General features: G+C 38.4%; 1 long non-coding RNA gene across 1 annotated transcript in view; it reads right to left on the reverse strand.

The window, feature by feature from the left end:
• Positions 1-836: 836 nt before the first annotated feature.
• The window catches only part of LOC122815521, a 1,099,169-nt gene continuing 1,078,862 nt past the window's right edge, over positions 837-21,143 (reverse strand). The window contains exon 4 of the long non-coding RNA XR_006366960.1: positions 837-1,230. This is a non-coding gene — a long non-coding RNA (uncharacterized LOC122815521). The remainder of the gene's footprint in view (positions 1,231-21,143) is intronic.

Here is a 21,143-nt window from a genome sequence, read left to right on the forward strand (position 1 = left end):
TTATAAAATGTACATCTCATTTTCTGCAGTTGCCCTAATAACTGTAAAATGCCTTTTTTATGGGACTATTTATATCTGTAAACATATATTGTACACAGATCTCTGGTGTGCACATTAGGTTAGACAATTTTAGATGTTCGAAGATTTATGAGACATTGTTTCTCACAGTTGCTCTGAAAAATATACTTATTGGGGTATAAAGAGGATGCTTGCATGCACCCTTGGTTTTAAGTTGCTATTGAAAAAGTTAGTTTATTCAGGACTAGAATAAATTTCTCTACTACCATCAACTGTTTATGCCCTTTTACTTTTTTGTGGATTTCAAATCTTTATTTAATAAATATACAATTTTATTTTCAAAATGTGAATTGTGAGAATTAGCTGATTTTATCTTCTGCAACATTATTAAATCCATATAGCATACTTTTGGAAATGTTAAGAGTACTCAATATGACAGTTTATTTTTTCATTCATTTGACTTCAAGCAAGGTACAGTATTGATAACAACTAGCTAATTATGTTTTTTTATTTTATCTCTGAATTTATCTTCATATTTCTGTGTTGCTACACTGTAATACTCTACTTAAAGTGAAATGCTGAATGAACGTTGTATCACCTAACCAAATAAATACATTCTGAAAAAAAAGATGATTATGTTAACATATGGGTGCAGTTTCATGTATAATTATACTGATTTTTCTTTTTACAAGTATTTTCAAAGCAAATCTATCCAACTGATTTATTTTCAGTACAGACTAAATAGTCATAAAAGATGTAACAAACTCAGCAATATGAATCCACATTGATATTCAAAACTGATTGCCTCTTACCTTTTTCTGATCTTCCAACTTGTGGCTTACCGGACTTTTTCCATGTCTGCTCATTTCTGATGAGCCATCCATTACATTTGTTTACAATCCTTAAATGGAATCTTGTCAGAAAAACAGGAAAGTAAACCAAACTGCAGTGCTACAAAATCTCCATTGTTTTCCTCCAAGATACACTATCCTTTAACTTTACTCCCTCCACATGGTGGAAAAACAAGGAACTGATGAAGAAAAGGAAATAAAGTTTGCAGTCCACCTCCAGAACATCCCAATTAAGCATATCAATGTTTTCTGAGCAGATGCCACAAAAGAGAAATATCCATCCAGACAATTTTCCTGCTATAGTCTTTGCCTTTCTTTTCTTGGTTCCATTCTCAGGAATAATCACATCTTTTCTGAATATCTGTTAAAGAAGAGATCAGCATAATTATGTGGGTCAGTCACATTGCCAAATAAATGAATAGGCTTTTGGCGTTTATTTTGTTATAATGGGCAACCAGGAATTCCAAATGTTCTTCTATGTAAATAGTAGACAAGATAAATCCAGCATTAAACCACATTAAGTATTATGTCCACGCAAGACACATTTTCATTTAAGGTCCTGCATTTCTTATTTAAATCTAGAACAGCATCTTGCCTTAAACTGTCAGTCAGCGATAGCAAACCACACCCACACAACAATACAGAAATAATCTGGGAACAGATAAGATGAAATTGAGGTGTTTTGTTAACCTGGTTTTAGGCAACAAGATACGACAATGCAATACAGCAATAAGTGGTTGACCTCCTACACAGAGTAAATAAAGGGAGTCCTTTATTCACCTGAAACAGATATTATTACAATTTGCACAAAAATGGCAAACACATGTTTGACTTCAGAAGAATAATTAACAGCAGTCACCACTAATGCCATATTATTTGAGAGAAACTCATATTCAAAAAAATTAACAACAGTAATAACTGACATTGATATGTTTTATCCCTGCTTTGGCTTTGATAATCAATCATTTTTGATGCTTCTTCTTCTTCTATTGGTTAATTGGATATAATGCATTGCCATAACTGGTTAAATAATCTACAGCCCTTCTTACAGACTGAGTCAGAGACAATTGGAAATGGTATGTTTTCATATACTGCCGTGCCTCAACTTTAAGTTGTATGAGATGGCATGTTCTGACTACAGCTAGCTAAGACCTTTTCAAGAATCACAGCACACAAGCAATGACTAAGGTCATAGAAAATTTCCCAGAGTTCTTGTCTACTACCAAGTGCTCATCATCACATGGATACATTACTGGAGGAAGGTACGAGGGGAAAAACAAAGCAAGATTTTCCTAGCATTTTTCATATTCAGCTGACTGACTACTGTGAACTACTGCTGCCCCAGTTTGACAAGAAAACATGTGTCTCCAAGTAGTAAGAAGAACATCCTTCCTCCTCAGTATGTATTTATCGCAGGCAAAGGAACACTAAATCAAATTCTCAGATCCTCAGCTAGGCCAAGGTACATTGTGGTGTAGAATGGAGGTGGGGAGTGGGGCAGGAATTTGACTAAGAAGTTAACCTGGGCAGCTTACAACTTTCTGGAAAGCAAGAATAAAACAAATATTATATTAAAATGGGAGAGCATGCACTCTAGATGTTATTTGTAATATCACTGTATTATATAAAGGGGCACAATAATATGTTGTAGTCTATTGTGACATGATAAAGAATAACATGCCTGTCAACAAATTGGTGGAACTGATGTTCCAATAACACATAAGTGGAATTAGTGCTACAGGAAGCACTGAAAAGCTACAGCATGATTGTGGCCTCTGTTAACACATTACTACCCCACAGCACTCATCAGTTGTCACACTTTATTCTGTCTGCTAATACAGGTTGTAAATATCTGCTGTTCATGTTCAAACATATCTCCAGATTGGTTGGGACCTATGGTATGCAAAGTCACCCTGTGGCAGCTTGTATTCGTGTTCATTTCGTAGAACACCCTGTTACTGGAAGTGCGCCTTTGCACCACTGGACAATAAAAGTTTTGACACTGTATTTAAACGTGGCTGCCAGGGACATCACCTATGCTTATGAGGCCCCATAAGTAGCCCTAGAGTACCTCTTCTATACCTCTTACTCAAGGTATTTTTATAATGTAGAACCCCAAAACGCTATACTATGCAAGTACAGGGGTTGGGAGGGTGGCCTAATGGCTAAGGCATTTGCCTTATTAACACAAGGTGCAGGGTTCGAGTCTCACAAGGGATAATTAGCTAGACTTAAATTGGCTTACAAGGGCAGTTAGTCAAGTACTAACCTATGAACCTAAAGAGAATGCAGAGGTGTATGATACTAAATAGTGGTGTGCACCTATCCATTATCTGAGTGGGGTAAAACCTGTGCATTTTATATGGGACAGCTTTGTCTTGCACAAATTGACAGTCTAGATAAATAGTATTGAAAGCGTACATGGAAGTGTCTAAGAGTCTGTCTGTCTTGCTCTTTATCTGCTTAGGTACCATTCAAAATTTACAGATCCACTATAGTGAAATAACATAATTTTAAGACTGAATGGCTGAAAAAACTGACATATATATATTAAGTCAAAGATGGACATTTCTCAGAATATTCCCTGTTCTTCAAGGTATGGCAGTATTGGAGTTAGTATATAGCTATATATATATATATATATATATATATATATATATATATATATATATATACATATGTATATCTGTATATATATATATATCTATATCTATTTATATCTATATATATCTGTATACATATCTATATCTATCTCTCTATATATATGTATATATATATATCTATATATATATATATATATATATATATATATATATATATATGTGTGTGTGTATGGGTCTACTTTGACCTATAGAAATTACATTTCACTGAAATGCAATCAGGTGAACTCTTTTTCATGAAAGTGCATTTTCGAACAAATGCACTTTTGCGAAAGAGAAATAAACTGAAAACAAAAAAAAAACACAAAAAAACCCCCATCACAATACTAGCCATATTTACGCAGGGGGCAAGCCCCCCCTGCACCCCCACACACCACTACTTTTATATTCTCACTCTGAGATCACATTACAGTGGGGGAAGGGAATATTCCTTTATCTTCGCTGTGCTGTGATCTAAGCAACTGCCCCCATCGCTGTTTGTTTAGTTGCCTTTTCGTGAAAGTGCATTTTCGAAAAAATGCACTTTCACGAAAAGGAGTTTGCCTGATTACGTTTAGTTGAAACCTAATTTCGATGGGTTAAGGTAGACCCATACATATATATATATATATATATATATATATATATACATATACAGAGAGAGAGAGAGAATTTTGGAGGGTATAGGGGCTGCAGAAAGGCTTACCCTCTGCAAAAAAAAAAAGTTTGTAGGAGAAGAAAGATGTTAGATATTTGCTCTTCTTCTGCATTTTCTGGTCTTTTTTTCTTGTATTTGTCAGTACCTGGCATTTTGAGAGCCGACAGTTCTACAGGGAGCAGTCTGCTTGTGTGTGTGTGTGTGTGTGTGTGTGTGTGTGTGTGTGTGTGTGTGTGTGTGTGTGTGTGTGTGTGTGTGTGTGTGTGTATGTGTGTGTGTTTGCATGTATGTATTTGTGCCTGTATGTATGTGTATCATTGAGTGGAATGGGGTCTGTGCCTGTGTGCTGTCAGCTTGGAGCTGGGCAGCTTTGTAATGCAGGCTGCTGCAGCATTCATTTGAGTAGGGCACAGATGTTAAGTTAAGGATTTGATAATTCTGCACATTTCCTGGTTAAGCGATATTGCCCGTGTGGGAAGGTACATAAATTTTAACCACAAAAAGGTGCAGCAGCACAACTGAACACATCTGTGCAGTGGGGTTTATGCTGATACGTCTATTTAAATTAACTCTGGACTATTTCTTTAAGAACATTTTTTTCTTAGTGGAATGCTATGAACTAAAAGCCAATCGATATTTAGGGTAGGAGATGCTGAACTTAGATCAAGCTGTAGAAAACCCATCCAAAGTCAAGTAACCCTTTAGGGAAGCGTTAATGAGTTCTCATAATAGTTCACACATTTTGAAACCGATATAATACTTCATACCTGGGAAACAGTTTGGCAGCAGTAGGAAACTGATTAGGAAAAATCAGAACATCAAATGTACCTTCTATTTTTATTAAAATAATAATAAAATAAATTACTCTTGATTTTTAGCATAACATTTCAAGGCTTCCAGTGCTGCTATTCTTAACTTAACATTTGATTTTTTTCAGTTATAACCTCAACTGTGAAACACATTCTGAATGCAGAGTAAAATATTTTTCGTATTAGAATGAAACATTAGTTACATTACACAGCTTTAGAAGAATGTTTCATAGTGATTAAGACAGAGTAACTGGCATTGGTTAAGCCTGAAATTAATAGCTTATAGCAGTTATACATTTTAAATAATCCATATCAGTTAGACACATGAACTGATACTTTTCGAAGCCAAACTTAATCTCCCAACTCCTATAATGCATGGGTAATTGCCAGAATAGTGGCTGCCAAGGCAGTTTAGCTTTGGCATGCCACTTTAAACTGTAAAATTCAAAAACAAAAAAGAGCAGTTTTCTACACCTAGGATAACTTAAGGTATAATGCCTCATAAGAACGTAAGTGTACAAATGAAGTGAGTTGCTACAGCTACTATATAAAATAAATATAAAATTCCACTTGGAAGTGAAGAATCATACTATACTATTCATCAGCATATATGGATTCCTTCGTCAATACCCTGATGCTATCTGGGATAACTATTTGAAAGTGGTTGCTTATAAGATCTAATCTCACTATCTACCCAGTGATATCTAGTTATTTGGAAAGAGGTTGAACATGGGAACAGATACTCTCAACGTCAGTGATGTTTTCTCTTCTAGTTATAGTTAAATAAAAATAGTAAATACTACCCACAACAGCAAACCCACTCAATTTCATTTTTATTTATTCAGTTATAGCAGTCAGCATGTGGGTCTATGTTTGTGAGAAGGAAGATGAAATGCATTACTCTGGCCATTATTTCTTTGACTCACTTAGTAATCAGATATCATACTACTGGTAAAAGGACAGGGTATGAGGTTAACAGCCAGAATCTGTAAAATAAAAACATTACATGATCACTCATAAAAGGTCATCAGTATGACTTGCCAGGGAGGGCAGTGCATTGTATATGAATGCAGTAAGTGAAACCCAATGCTATGGTCATTATTTCTTTCACATGCCTGTGATCACAAAAGTATACTATGGGCGTTGCTTTCATGGTCTAAAAATTGATCACTCCTCATATTGCGGTAACTCTTAATGTGGAAAGTGGGGAAAAGTGGGGATGTAAACTATGTGAAAGTAAGTAGAAATTTCTTTATGGCTTTTAAATGATCACTTTAGTAGTTTGCTAGGGGTAAGACATGTGTTACTGTGTTATTCAGCAGGCAATTGAAATACAGCAAATAATACTACACACACACACACACACACACACACACACACACACACACACATATATATATATATATATATATATATATATATATATATATATATATATATATATATAGTACATGTTTTGCTAACAAACTTAGAGTGGTTCTGCTCCCTCATGGATTTACCATATGTAGTTAACACAGATCACGACACCATTCTTTTTTGTCTGAAAGGAAAATCAAACTCATTTCCTTGATTTTGCCACTAGAAATGATACAGTAAAAGGAATATTTATGAAAACAGGCTGGGATACCATCCACAATAACCAAAACAAGCATGCTCATAGTATTGGCAAACCATTTTATTAACTTCTGGTTTAATGAACAAATCTCTCTCTCTCTCTCTGTCTATATATATATATATATATATATATATATATATATATATATATATAGGTATATAGATATATAGATATATATATATATATATATATATATATATATATATATATATATATATATATACATACATACATACATACACATGCACACACATATCTACATCTATATTTTCATAGATATAAATATATATATATATATATATATATATATATATATATATATATATATATATATATATATATGTGTGTGTGTGTGTGTGTGTGTGTGTGTGTATAACTATCACCCCATAAGCCTGACTAGCCTGGTCTGCAACGCTATGGAAGCATCATCATGGAACTCATTAATGAAGACATTGGGAACCTTCAAACAGTTGACCCGACCCAGTTCGGCTTTGTTAAGGGCAGATCATGCCTACTAAACCTGGTTGACTTCTTCGAGACAGTCACCAAGGCCATAGATGAGGGAAAGGTGGTTCACACAGCCTACCTTGACCTCTCCAAGGCTTTCAACACCATTCCCCACTCGGGTATTACAGAAAAACTCACCAGCCTGAACATAAACCCCTATGTCATGAGATGGGTTGCCAACTGGCTTGCAGACAGAATTCACATGGTAAGAATAGGGGGCTCCTGGTCCGACTCTAAACCAGTCACAAGTGGTGTCTTGCAAGGCTCGGTTCTGGGACCCCTACTGTTCAGCATATACTTCTCAGAAGTACAGGCAAACATAGGAGGACTATGGCTAATCAAGTTCGCTGATGACTGCAAGCTGGGAGCCATAATTGACTCTCCAGCTGACATGGACATCCTTCAAAAGGGCCTTACTGAGACGGACACCTGGTGTCAAAGTCATGGCCTCAAGCTAAATGCTAAAAAAATGCATAGTCATCCCATTTGGGAAAAACAAAACACCTACGAATTACCACATAGGTGGCAGCCCCCTTAATACAGAAGAGGTAATAAGATATCTGGGGACCCAGGTAGATAGTAATCTCTCCTTTGACAATCATATTGCCACAGTAGTTAGGAAATCCTTCTATGTGGCCCATCTAATTACTAAAGGGTTCACGTCTAGAAATAAAGAGGTTATAGTGCCCCTCTACTCATCACTGATTAGACCCATCATAGAGTACAATGCCCCATTTGAGATGTACCTCACAAGACACTTCCAAAAGCTGGAAAGACCACAAAAGTACCTCACCAAGAGGATTACTGGCCTCAGACATATGTCCTATGCAGCCCGACTGAAAAAATCTCTGGCTGTACTCAGTGGCATATCACTTACTCAGAGGTGATCTCTGCCTGACTTACAAAGCCATGTCCAACTCAGAATTGATGGACATGCTCCACCTAAAGAAATCCAAGTCACTGCAAGCCACATGCTCTAGTGAGCTAAACCTCACCACAATAATGAATAGAACATGCTGGAGGGATATATTCATGTCACAGAGACTCCCCATGCTTTGGAACAAAGTTCCAAATGGTATCAGGCAGAGTCACTCACTAACACTCTTCAAGAGAAACCTTGAAGAGTGGATGGGTAACAGAAAATACACCGCTGGGATCACTTCATTGGCTCTGCTTGACAGAGGATCAGTTAATTAATCAATGGGGCGGCGAAAGCTGACACACTCTGGCTAGGCTTATAAATGCCCTCAGGCAGATAGCCTAGTACCTACCTATAAACTTATTAACCTATAAACTCCCATACATGGAGGTACTCACTAGAAATATTGCAAAAGAGCAAAGACCTCCCAAGTGCAAACCTTCTGCACATAATATGGTCCCAACCGCATCCACTACACATGATAACACATGCATCAGTGTCTCCCTCAATAAGCCCCTAAGGCAAAACATTTCTAAACCAAATGTCTTGATAATAGGCAGCTCCATAGTGAGACACACAGATGTGCCCCTCACTAGGTTGGACAGGGAGCAGGTTTTTGTCAGCTGCCTGTCTGGTGCCAGGATCCACCAAATCACCCACGCTCTAAAGTCTCTCAACAACAAGCACTGTTATGACTCTGTCATAGTCCATGTTGGAGTGAATGACTTGAGACGTACCTCACTGGACTATATGAAGAGAGACATGATGGAGTTTTCTGATTATGTGTCCCAGGTAGGTATGCCCCTAGCCCTAAGCAGCATTCTTCCCTCACCAAGGATGATGCCACAATACAAACAAAAAATGATTGACTTCAACAATTGACTTAGCTTTTGGTGTCAATCTAGGGAAATCCAGTATCTGACAGCCTGGGATGATATGGTTTACAGACCATGCTGCTTTGCCTGAGATGGTCTTCACCTGTCACCTCTAGGCTTTAGGTTGATGGCAAAGGTACTTGCCTCCCCCATAGTGCCTTTTTATGCAATGACATAAGAACAAAATTCCTGACATAAAAATATCCTCCAGAAACAAACTCAGGGTTATGCTGCTTAATCCTAGGAGTCTAAATCAGAAACTGCACTCACTTGAAGCACTTCTCACCCTGGAAGATGCTAATGTCTGCGCAGTCACAGAGACATGGTTCAAGGCCTCAGAGAGTACCATGGCCATGCAGGCCTACAATGCCTTTCACACATTCAGATCACACAACAAACATGAAACAAGCAAAGGAAGAGGGATTTCCACCTTCATTCGAGACATATATACCTCGAGACTCGTTAAACAGTACGTTGCCTAACATACAAGGCCATGTCAAACCCAGATTTGATGAATATGCTTCACCTCAAAAAATCTAGATCCGTCAGAGCCACAAGGGCGGGAGACTTAAACCTCGACACGGCTATTAATAGGACGTGCTGGAGGGATAGATTCATCACCCAAAGACTCCCTATGCTGTGGAATAAAATCCCGGTATATGTGAGGCAGAGCACCTCGCTGGCCTTGTTCAAGAGAAATCTTGACCAATGGATGGGAGATCGCAGATATACCCCAGGGATTACCTCAGTGTCACTGCTCAACAGAGGCACAGCAAAATAATGGGTATAGTTCCCCATACTAAAGGGAAGCCACAAAACTATGGGCTAGGCTTGTAAATGCCCTCGGGCAGATAGCCTAGTATGAACCTATGAACCTATGAACCTATGAACTCCCTACAGTTACTCCAAGTAAAACTAACTGTAGGAAAGACCCCCTTCCATGTCATTGCTAGCTATAGGTCCCCCACCATGAGCCACAAAAATCACACAGCCTACCTGGACCTACTTGAGTCTCTCTCAGTACAGCCAAATACCCTGGTCATGGGTGAATTTAACTATTCTTCCATCGATTAGGTAACATATATGAGCACAAATGCGCTCGCTCAAAGGTTCCTGGACATTGTCAATACAAATGCTCTGGAGCAGATAGTCAGCACCACCACAAGGGGCTCAAACATCCTTGACACAGTGCTCACCAATATGGGGGATCATTGCACCACACCCATGTGTGGGGTCCTCCCTGGATAAGTCTGATCATAAATCAGTCTTGCTTGAAGTAACAATCGTACCTAAACCATCCTCAGGAACAAAAAGGTTTAAAAATTTCTCCAAAGCAAACTATATCCAACTGAGCAATCAGATAAATAGTTTCAGACCCCCTGCCAATACTGACAGCAATGAGCACAAATGTCCTGTATAAACACCTATATAAATGTATAGACTCAGCCATACCAGAATGGATCAAATCAAGATCTTCACAAAAAATGAAGCCACCCTGGTGGACATCCAACATAAACAGGTTATACAATAAGAGAAAGAACTGATGTCAAAAAGCAATAGTGAACAGTTCCAGGAAAGGAAGAACTCCCTCCAAAGCATAAAAAAAGCAGAGTAGACATCTTATAAAGTCCTCTAAAGCTAGTTATGAAACTAAATTAGCATCCCTAGCTAAAGTAAATCATAAAACATTCTTTAGTTACATCCAAAATCTAAAAGGGAAGGTCCAGCTTTGTGCCGAGCTAGCTGTGGACAGTACCACTTATATTGAACTTGAGGATATTACCAACCAGCTAGTGGACAGGTTTGGTGAAAGCATCACCCCCCCTATCCCCACCAATCATACCCCATAACATACCTGTCACTAGTCCTCTGCCTAATATCTGAAGAGAACAGGTCATAGTCGCACTCTCCAAGGCCAAAAACACAGCCTCTATGGGACCGGACAACATCCTGGGCTGCTTATTAAATGGTCTAAAACAGGAGTTAGTGGAACCGCTGAGCATGCTCTTCAGTCTTAGTTTAAACACTGGCTTTGTCAAAGCTGAGTGGAAGACAGCAACTGTAATCCCCTTGCACAAAGGGGTTTCCTCAACCGATCCTGGAAACTTTAGACTCATAAGCCTAGCCAGCCTTATCTGCAAGGCCATGGAGATAATCATTGGGAATCTTATCAACAAGGAAATAGGTAACCTTCAAACTCTTGACCTGACCCAGTTTGGCTTTGGTAAGGGCAGATCTTGCCTGCTAAACCTGGTGGACTTTTTCAAAAATGTCACCAAGGCCCTGGAAGAAGACAAAACAGGTCACACTGCCTATATCAACTTAAGCAAGCCCTTTGACACAATTCCTCACCCAGGCATCATTGAGAAACTCATGCAGCTGGGGATTAACCCTTACATCACTAGATGAGTTGCCAACTGTCTCACAAACAGAACACATACAGTCAAAATTGGGGATGCCAGCTCTACTAGCAGACCTGTTACCAGTTGTGTTCCACAAGTATCTGTGCTAATCTCCCTCTTGTTTGGTATATATTTTTCAGAAGTCCAGGTGAAAATAGGTGACCTATGGCTTACCAAGTTTGCTGATGACTGCAAACTGGGTGCAATCACCGATTCCCCCAAAGATGTCAACATATTACAAAATGGGCTTACACAGAAAAATGATTGGTGTCAAAGCCATGCACTTAAACTGAACACAAAAAAACGCATTATCATGCCCTTTGGCAAAGGAGAAACCCCTTCTAATTACAACATTAATAATATCCCCTTAAGTTCAAACCCAGTGGTGAGAGATTTAGGAACGCAAGTTGATAGCAGCCTTAATTTTGATCATCAGGTGTCTGCAGTAGTAAGGAAGACCTTCTACACTGCACACCTCATAAGCAATGGTATAGCATTCAAAGCTAAAAAGGTTGCAACTCCCCTGTACTAAGGCTCTCATCAGACCAATAATAGACTACAATACTCCCTTGTGTATGTACCTCATCAGATATCGGCATCAACTGGAGACCAAAGAGGTTTCTCAACAAGAAATTCAAGGCCTACAGCACATGACCTACACGGACAGACTGAAGGCCCTGTCACTTTATTCAGTATTGTATAGACTGCTTAGAGGCGACTTGTGCCTGGCCTACAGAGCAGTCTCTGACCCTGTCTTGAAGAAGCTGCTGCACATCCACAAATCCAGTATGACATGATTCACTTGCTCTAGGAATCTTAAACTAGCCTGCGATATTAACAGGACATGCTGGATACACAGATATATCTCCCAGAGGTTGTCACTCCCCTGGAACAATTTCCCAATTTATGTAAAAGAAAGCTCCTCAATGCCCCTACTTAAGCATAATGTGGACAACTGGATGGGAAATCATACATTTACACTGGAGGTTTCACCTCTGTCCATCTCTGACAGGGCAGCAGGTGCTGAACTTAGATTTGCATACAAAGACAGACTGTATATCTTGGTCCATAAGGGAACAAGGGTATAACATGCTAGTCAATAGCCTAGCAACCTCCTGTGATCCCATGATATGGCCGAGTTGTACAGTGGAACCATATCCTCCATACAGAGGACAGAGATCCCCTTATACATCATACAAGTCACACTTAAGGCCTAATCTAGTGCAAACTTTTGGTCAGTGGTAAGCTCCATATTCATGACTGCACCAAGGTCCTTAATAACAGAGCAAGTCACTTAACTAGACACTGCTTTAGGTCAATTGTGAAATTTAACTAGGCTCCTCAATGATCTCCTGGAGCAGATGCTTAATAACTATGCATGAACCTGTAACCTATGTTGTGGACTTTGTCCTGTCTCTGCTTCCCAAGACACATTGATCCAGCCATTGAGGAAGGTAAAGGGCTACAGAAACATAGCCATTTCCTGAATGCCCACGGACCACATTCAAAAGGTCTACAAAAACTTTGTTTCACATAAAAGTCAATGTTTGTATGTAATCAGACAGGCTAACATTTCAGTTATAGCTTTACATTAAATTTATAGGTCCATCAAAATCATTGTAGAACCCTTGTAGCCTTCACAATTGATAGTAGAAGTCTTATTCTTCAATTGCTTAAATTCTATTTATTCTTCATTTAAACAGCTTAAACACCTACTAAAACTATTACAATTCCTTGAACAGGTATCAGATGTTCAATGGACATAAAGTTCAATTGATAACTGTTACTGCAAACTATTCAGTCTTACCATTTCAAAGACCTTAAAAGATTAATTATAAATTCAGTCTGAGCAACCAAACATGTTCACAATAGTCTATGTATTGTCCCACTTTATTTTAAGAAATACAAGTTATCCAATCATTCAAAACACTACAATGTGCCTGAAATAATGCCAAAGAAAATGACAGAATGGATTACAATTAAGACATACTTGTCAGCTTCAATATTTTTTCTTTCAGTTTCACACTGTGGATGCTGGCATCTGGTTATGATGACAGCAGAGATTCCCCTCCACCAGTTGAGTCTCTTTCCCTGTGGATTCAATTACATTTTCAGCATTGCAAAAAACTTAGCCTACTTATTCACTGTTGCATTTTGTATTGGGCGGCACAGAGGTGTAGCAGTTAGCACTGTCACCTCAGAGAGGGAAGTTCTCCTGTTTGATTCTCAGTTGGGGTGCCTTCTGTGCAGTCTGTATGCCCACCCTGCGTTTGTGTGGGTTTCCTCAAGTTGCTTCAGTTTCCCCCACATTCCAAAAACTGTGCATCTGGAACATTTCTCCCTGGGCCTCCACTGAAATGGGCCCTGTTGCAGCTGAACTTTCCCAGTAAACAAATCCATCTATCCAAAATGTTAAAAAATAAATATTGACAGTAGGTGATGCATCACTCTTGTGAGAATAGTATGGCATTTTCTGTAGAAACAACAGCTTTGGAATGAGAAAATTTTTAACCAACCTGGAACATCGCATCTTTCCATATCATTCATGACAGCATTCGTATCAGTCTCTCTTTCTGAAATAGTACTACATATACTGTGACTACTTAATGTCACCTTCTTAGATCTAGTCTTATTGTATGCTTTTCAAGTAATACAATCACTCTAACATTAATAGAATTTTTTGTTGTGTCTTTCGGCTTTTTCCTGGTTAGGGGTCGCCACAGCGGAACTCCGGTCCGCTAATGATTGACAGCAGATTTTTATGTGCCGAGTTGCCAGCTCTGACACACAACCTTCAATGAAGGTATGCCCATTCACGCATGTCTCCACATAGAAGATGCTCTAGCTGAGAATCGAACAGGACAACGTCATACTGTGAGGCGACAACGCTACTGCAGCACCACCACCACAGAGTTTTTAAATGTCAGACATTTGAAACCATTATTCTATCTAACATTGATAGAATAATGGTTTCAAATGTCTGACATTTAAAACTCATATTACGTTCAACCTGAATTTTTTTCTCTATCTTTTTCTCTATGTATCTATTTATCTATCTATCTATCTATCTATCTATCTATATAAACAAAAACAGGGAAAACATTTTGCACATGAACGATTACTCTTGATATTGACATATGAGTTATTAAAATAGACCATTGTCAAAACTTCTCATGTAAGATGCATGTCAAAAATCACTTTGCATTCTTATTAAAAATAAGACAACAGGATTCAGGATTTAAGATGGTATTACTTGTTTAAACCATGGTTTATTAAGTTAAAACACAGAATGCATACTTCTGCCCTGCTTTATCAAATCCTTCAGTGGTTGAAATTCCCTGAAACACTAGTGGACTAAGTGCAGGTCATGCACAGGTTATCCCATGAAAAATGTATGAACGATGCTCAGATTCACAAATAGATTTCCAGTGGGAGTGGGTGTGCATCATGGGTCATACTGTTCATACTAGTGATAGACTATATCAGCAAATACTTTGGAGGGGACATATTAGCAAAGCTGCTATATGCAGATGATGTGGCATTACAAGCAGACTATGAAATGAAACTTCAGCAAATGATAGAGGACTGGAATGCAAAACAGAGCACACATGGGATGAAAGCGAGTGCAGATAAGACAGCTACCAAGGTTGCAAATTCAGGAAATCAGAGGAAGCTTGAGGGTTAGTGTATTATAGAAGAATACAAAAAAAGCTAAAAAGTAAGGTGTAAAACACATTGGTGTGACCAGTGCTTTTGTATGGTACAGAAAACTGGACAGTGAAGGCAGAGCAGCTGAGGAAGCATGACGTAATGGAGATGAAGTGATTATGATGGATGATGTGATGCACACTGCAGGACAAATGAAGGAATAACAACATTGGAGCAGAAGCCAAAGTAGTTTCCATTACAAAGAATTGCAGGAAAGCAGATGGTGATTTGGTAAAGTATATGTAGTTGACAGATGAAGAATACAGGAAGAGATGAGGATGCCCAATCAACAGATGGATGGATTGCACGAGACAGGACCCAGAACAGGTGGGCATGACTGTTGAAGAAGGAAAAAGGGGACTCTGAAGTAAGATAAGTGGTGCCATTTAATGGGATACTCCTACCCCACAACAAATGATTACAAATGGACTGCTGCTGCAGATGTTGCTGATGATGGTGATGTAATACAGTGAGCACAATAATTACACTCCAAAATCAGGAACAACCCACCTTTGTTATTCACTTCTCTGCCATCAAAGAGATGCATAACAAGTTTTATTGTGCATGGTTGTTATAGCTGTTATGTTATTCTCTTATACTAGTGAAAATTAGCTATTTTAGAGCACTTGCAAGGAGGTAAAATGTTTTTTAAAAGCTGGGAAATAATTATTTCTGCCTCACAAAAAGAAAGACTGAAGTGTTTCATAACTTTTAAAGCTGTTAGTCTGTCAAAAGGTCATTTATCGTCTGGTCACTCTCTGTGGATGCACTGTTTTACTGTGCAAATTTCAAGGTTGTTATTATTAAGCCTTGCATTGCCACACAGGTATTGCCATGCAGGCACTATTTGTCACAGAACTGCATCAGAGGTACCTGACAACTATGGAAGTTGTAGCATACTTTGCAATATCACTCCTCCACACACACAGACACACACACACACACACACACACACACACACACACACACACACACACACACACACACACACACACACACACATACCCAACTACAAACATGCACATATGCACACAAATGCGTGCATGCACCTGCACACACACCCAACTAAACACATTCGCCCGTGCGTGCATGCGCGCGCACACACACACACACACACACACACACACACACACACACACACACACACACACACACACACACATACCCAACTACAAACATGCACATATGCACACAAATGCGTGCATGCACCTGCACACACACCCAACTAAACACATTCGCCTGTGCGTGCATGCGCACACACACACACACACACACACACACACACACACACGCAAAACCTCACACACACACACACACACACACACACACACACACACACACACACACACACACACACACACACACACACACACACAAAAGTGTGCAAGACTGTATGGCTTTCAAAGCTTTAATACACATCACACTCCTGCACCATATTTTCTTTGAAAATGGTAATACATTTAGGCTGCCAGAGCTCCATGTAGTCCATATAATTATGATCAAATTTTTCCCCAGTCATGACCGATATAATTACGTGTTCTTAAATGGTTGTCAAGATTGGTTTCTTGCCCTTTGGTCTCGAGGTGAATTTTTTGACATCCATTTTTTGAACACATAATATACTAGATATGATCAGAGGTCTCTTTATGTCTATACTGCTGTAACTAATCAAGCTGCAGTTTAATAGTATTGGCTCTACCTAGACAATATCAGAGGGTGCAAAGTTTTTTCCTAACTAGTCTATGTACCATGTTTCCTGCAGCAACTAACTTACCATTGGATATGGAAACTAACAGTTAAGGACTTAAATGTAAATTGAACATTTTTCTCAGTATTTTTATGCAAAGATATTTTTTGTAGGAGTACTGTTTAATTTTTACAGTTAAAACTGTTTTTAATAAAATTGGTTTAGAAAGGGTGACATGGGTCTTGAAGCAGTGGAACAATAGTTTTTAGAGCAGGGACATGATTAACTATTTATTGACAAAGTTTGAAATGAAACAATAAATGAGAAATTTAATAGCTCCACCAACAAATAATGTCTCATATATGACAATAAAAACTGCATAGAACTATGTTACTAAAAACAAAATAATAAACTGATGTAACAAATTAACTGAGAAAACTTAAATGATACTATTTAGTGTACAAACAAAATGAAATGCAAAATAAATGGTTTAATGTAACTTTTCCCTGGATTCACATTTCACCTTTAATTTTTAGTATTTTAATGGCCACACTGTGCTGACTGCACATGAGAAAATGGCTTGTAGACACAGACTCAGAACATGCATCTATGGTTTGAAAACTGTTTCTAGTTGCAATGTAGAAAGTATATAGTTTAAAAAATAAAATATAATTACTAGATAGTGTTAACACTAAGCCACAGAGTTTCAGAAATAGTGGTGAGTGGCCCCAGGCTTTCACATAGGAGGGCTATAAATATTAATGAGTTATTATCCAGACTGTTTCTGAATGGCCTAAAAGGGCATATCTACACACTATATATGCCTCATGTCAATTCATTGCTACCGCTAACTGCAGGCACTCACAACTGAGTATAATATCACATATTACAAAAAAATTTGCATTTTGACAAGAAGATAGAAAGAATGGTTATTGTTGCCATATGTACATTTTGTATTTTAACATTACCATGAATCCTTGGAAATTTTACAAATGTATAAGTAAAAGAAATGGTTCCCTAATGAAATGTCGGCACTCAAAAAAACCCCAAAAAAAACCAACAAAAAAACAGAGGAGAACAGTCAATTTCAGAAATTGCTCTTTTCCTTAAAAAAATATTTTTGTAGTGGGTCAAACCTCTCCTGTACCACCCCATGTGCAGGCAAACCCTCTGACACTCCCCAACATACCTCTCAATCTCTTGGTATAAGAAATCTGGACAAAGCCTGACAGAAATGAGGAGTCAAAGGCCCAAAAATAGGGACATATTTTAAATATTGCTCTTATAAACTTAAAAAGTTGCTAGAGTAACAAGGTTTGTTTTAACATACATTTTCTGAAGGATTTGAAGTCTGAAATAGCATTTTACATTTCAGGTTTTGCACCTTTGGGGGTGATTAATAATTCCTTTGATAAATATGGAATTGTGGTGGCAAGAAGAATTTTATGTCAATCCGGACAATGGACTGAAAGTAGTATTTCCTGGGCATCCCAGTTTTCTTCAACATCATTGAAAGTTCTACCTGATACCATGCAGTAGGAAGTCACTTTTGTCTGGAAACATTAATGTACATATGGAAATAATGCGCATCTTCATAATCTGCAGCAAACAACTTGCAGTATATCCAGTACAGATACTATACAGGGACAATGCAAAGGTGTTTTCTGTCTCTTTCAAAAGAATTCATACCAGGATCCTCAATAATATGTACGTACATTCTAAAAATATGAATCGAAATATGAAAGTATGCATATGAAATGACAGACAGCAATTAATGTCTCTACTCCAGGACATACCAGATTAGGAATTCTTACTATCATTTGGTTACTTATACCTTTCCCTTTCTTAAGCTGCCAGTTATTAAAAAGAGTTAAAAAGTTATTAAAATGTCAGTACACCATAAGGAGGTATTGGTGCTACTGGAACCATGCAATAAGCGTGGTAAGACCTGAGTAAGTTACTAAATGTATGCTGACTGAGATCTAGAAGCAGCAGAGTATGGATTTACAGCTGAACAAATTCCATAATGATACTCTCAACAACCTTACACAGAGTACTAATGAGACATATGGGGCTGTACTTCCGGGATCAGCTGTGCTACCAGTTTTGTATCAAGAGCTGACTGCAGCCTGCTACCTTAAAAAAAGGCTGCAGAGAACATTTTATTTTAATAAGATGGTGAGATATGAAGGGCTACGGATTATATATTTAATAGCTCTGAGGAAACAACCAGGGATGTAATTGGGGCTGTTGGAAAATGGTGTTGATTATTGATCAGCAGTATGGTTTCATGCCAGGAAAGAGTACTACAGATGCAATGTTTGCTCTGAGAGTGTTATTGGAGAAATACAGAGGTCAGAAGGAGTTGCATTGTGTCTTTGTAGACTTGGAGAAAGCATATGACAGGGTGCCTAGAGAAGAGTTGTGGTATTGTATGAGGAAGTCGGGAGTGGCAGAGAAGTATGTAAGAGTGGTACAGGATATGTACGAGGGTAGTGTAACAGTGGTACAGGACTGCAGTGGGAGTGACAGATCCATTTAAGGTGGAGGTGGGATTACATCAAGGATCAGCTCTGAGTCCTTTCTTATTTGCAGTGGTGATGGACAGGTTGACAGATGAGATCAGACAGGAGGCCCCGTGGACTATGATGTTTGCAGATGACATTGTGATCTGTAGTGAGAGTAGGAATCAGGTTGAGGAGACTCTGGAGAGGTGGAGATATGCTCTAGAGAGCAGAGGAATGAAGGTCAGCAGGGCTAAGACAGAATATATGTGTGTAAATGAGAGGGATGGTAGAGGAATGGTGAGGATGCAGGGAGTAGAGTTGGTAAAGGTGGACGAGTTTAAGTACTTGGGATCAACAGTTCAGAGTAATGGTGAACGTGGAAGAGAGGTGAAGAAGAGAGTATAGGCAGGGTGGAATGGGTGGAGAAGAGTGTCAGGAGTGATTTATGACAGATGGGTACCAGTAAGAGTGAAAGGGAAGGTCTACAAGAGGGTAGTGAGACCAGCTATGTTATATGGATTGGAGACAGTGGCATTGACAAAAAGGCAGGAGTCAGAGCTGGATGTGGCAGAGTTAAAGATGTTAAGATTTGAACTCGGTGTGACTAGGATGGATAGGATTAGGAATCAGTATATTAGAGGGTCAGCTCATGTTGGACAGTTTGGAGACAAAGCAAGAGAGACGAGATTGTGTTGGTTTGGACATGTGCTGAGGAGGGATGATGGGTATATTGGAAAAAAGATGCTAAGGGTGGAGCTGCCAGGTAAGAGGAAAAGAGGAAGGCCTAAGATAAGGTTTATGGATGTGGTGAGAGAGGACATGCAAGGAGGTTGGTGTGACAGAGCAAGATGCAGAGGATAGGAAGAAATGGAAAGAGATAATCCACTGTGGTGACCCCTAACGGGAAAAGCCGAAAGAGAATAATGATGATGATGGAAAGTGGTGTTCATTATTTGCATTTTTTTTCTAACTAGGGCTATGAACAGAGTGTAGTATAACACTAGCCTTAACATGTGGGATTCTGAAGTTACAGCTAATTATCTATGCTAGGGAACTGGCATTCCTTGTAGGTTTGAATACAACATACAACCAAATTCTAGGATATTACAATACTGAATGTTGCCTTAAAATTTCCTTAGGAGGTTATAGATTACTTTATTTTTCTTCCACTTTTCTTGCTAGCTTAAGTTCATAGGAAACATTGGTTAGAATTCTCTTTATTTGTAATTTGTGGTCTCCACTGAGTTTCAGTTTTAACTACTGAATATAGGTAACATTTGTTGTGTGGAGGCTATTCCTCACATTACATAATGCATTTATCTCATAATCTCACTACAGGAGTTTATTTTTTAATCTCTATTTATTTAATGGAAATATGGTTTATGACATCTGCCAGGGAGATATAGAAATTACTAAAATGTAAGTGGCTGGCATATTGGAGGCATTTAAGGCATGATTACAGTCAGTACTATCAGTAAGTGTATAATTAATGGTGAGTCAGTCTCTGCTAGAGAAACCCTTAAAAGTGGAGGCACTGTACACAGACACAGCATTTATTTTGGTGGAAAATGCTATATTTTGTTCTAATATGGTAAGGAGATGAGGATGGTGAGGACTGAGCCGACTCATGGTAGGGTGCTCAAAATAATTTCTACAATGTTGTTTTCAAAACAGCAAGAATTTGGTGGTTTCAAGTGTTAGTGCATGTAAACTCTCACTTAAAAATGATTAATGATATTCCTAAGGCATAGTGAGAGCTGTTTGCTATCGTGCACAAACATTTCATATTTTATTTTAACCTGGAAGTTTTGCATTGTGAATATGCTTGCTATGGCTCTATTTTTTCACAACTGATTTGAAGTGAAAAATGGAGATGATAACTAAATACTATTTAGATATTTTTCCACTCACAAACAAACATTAATCACCCAAACCCAGACTATTTATG

Source organism: Protopterus annectens, chromosome 11.part0 (assembly GCF_019279795.1).
Source record: "Protopterus annectens isolate FY-2018-M chromosome 11.part0, PAN1.0, whole genome shotgun sequence".
NCBI classification, from domain to species: domain Eukaryota; kingdom Metazoa; phylum Chordata; order Ceratodontiformes; family Protopteridae; genus Protopterus; species Protopterus annectens.